Source organism: Silene latifolia, chromosome 4 (genome assembly GCF_048544455.1).
Source record: "Silene latifolia isolate original U9 population chromosome 4, ASM4854445v1, whole genome shotgun sequence".
Classification (NCBI taxonomy): domain Eukaryota; kingdom Viridiplantae; phylum Streptophyta; class Magnoliopsida; order Caryophyllales; family Caryophyllaceae; genus Silene; species Silene latifolia.
In genome coordinates this window covers 73473061-73474445 of record NC_133529.1, presented here as the reverse complement: position 1 = coordinate 73474445, position 1385 = coordinate 73473061, and the positions used below count along the sequence as shown (strand labels likewise).

Here is a 1385-nt window from a genome sequence, read left to right as displayed (position 1 = left end):
TGCCCATCTCATTTTCACGGTTGGAATAAAGAGAAATAGGGCATCTATTTTCACTTTTTGTCTTTACAAAAAATAGATGTGTAAGAGTAGGTGTAAGGCTAGTTGTAGGTAGGCATCATCATGCCATTTTATTAAATAAAATAAAACAACCTAAACCCACTAACTCTTTCCATATTTCGGTCCATATATGCATAAAATGGACTACCATTTTATTTTATCAATTTGTCATTTGTCATACAATATGTCACATGTAGTATGATACATGTTACTAATTAATTAAATGCATATTTATCACATAAATATCATTTTATAAATTAATTAAATTACATTCAACAAATTGACTAGTGATACTTGATCACATAAATAAAATGGGTCATATAATTATAATTCACAATATCTTGTAATTATAATCAACCATTCATTCTTATCTTTATTGTTTCTCAAACAATAAACAATTTTAGCAATAAAGCATTTTATTTACTAAAATAAATCTTATTTAATCCCATTACAATAAGATATCAATATTCTCTCTCACAAATTGAATTGTTCAATTTTAAGGAATTAATTAATCAGACGGTATACAATTAATTAACCTTTTCAATTAAGGGAATCGTCCTTTAGGTGTGACCTCAAGGGATCAATCGATCACCACCGTCGCACGACGAGAATGTCAAACTCTAGCCAACCAATCATTACCGATATGTGTGGACCAGTTGACTATATATATTATGTATCATCCCTTCCGTATTCTTGTAATGAGATTTAATAATGATATTTAAATCATGTGATCGCACTATTGTTGAGGACACATTTCCCAACAGATGGTATCAATATGAGCACTAAGTTGAGCACCCAATTGAGTAATAGAGTCCACTTCATGCTTTCCTCCTCTAGTAGCCTTCTGAGGTCTACTATATTGTGAGTTATGGACCGCCATTTCCTCAATCTTGTTCCATGTTTGATTATCGTCAACTTCGGTGAACATACCATTTGATCCCATGTTGAGAATGTTTCGAGAGTCTTCATAAAGACCATTCCAAAATTGTTGTACCAAAAACCACTCGCTAAGTCCATGATGAGGACATGAGCGACAAGTTCCTTTGAATCACTCCCAAGCTTCATACAAAGATTCTTCGTCCCTTTGTTTGAATCCCGTGATTTGGGCTCTTAGCATGTTAGTCTTTTCCGGAGGGTAGAACTTTTTGTAGAAAGCAAGTGTCAATTTCTTCCAAGAGTCAATACCAAGAGTAGCCTTATCAAGGCTCTTTAACCATTGTTTCGTGGTACCAATCAAAGAAAAAGGAAATAAGACCCATCGAATTTGGTCTTGAGTCACTCCGGTTTGTGAAATCCCATCACAATAGTCACAAAAAGTCTCCATATGA

At 33.6% G+C, this 1385-nt stretch overlaps 1 non-coding gene across 1 annotated transcript; it reads left to right on the top strand.

Annotated features, from left to right (window-relative positions):
- The first annotated feature begins 1067 nt into the window (after positions 1-1067).
- LOC141654451 (small nucleolar RNA R71) lies at positions 1068-1174 on the top strand. Its single transcript, XR_012548010.1, has one exon. It is a non-coding gene; the product is annotated as a small nucleolar RNA R71 (small nucleolar RNA).
- The last annotated feature ends 211 nt before the right edge of the window (positions 1175-1385 follow it).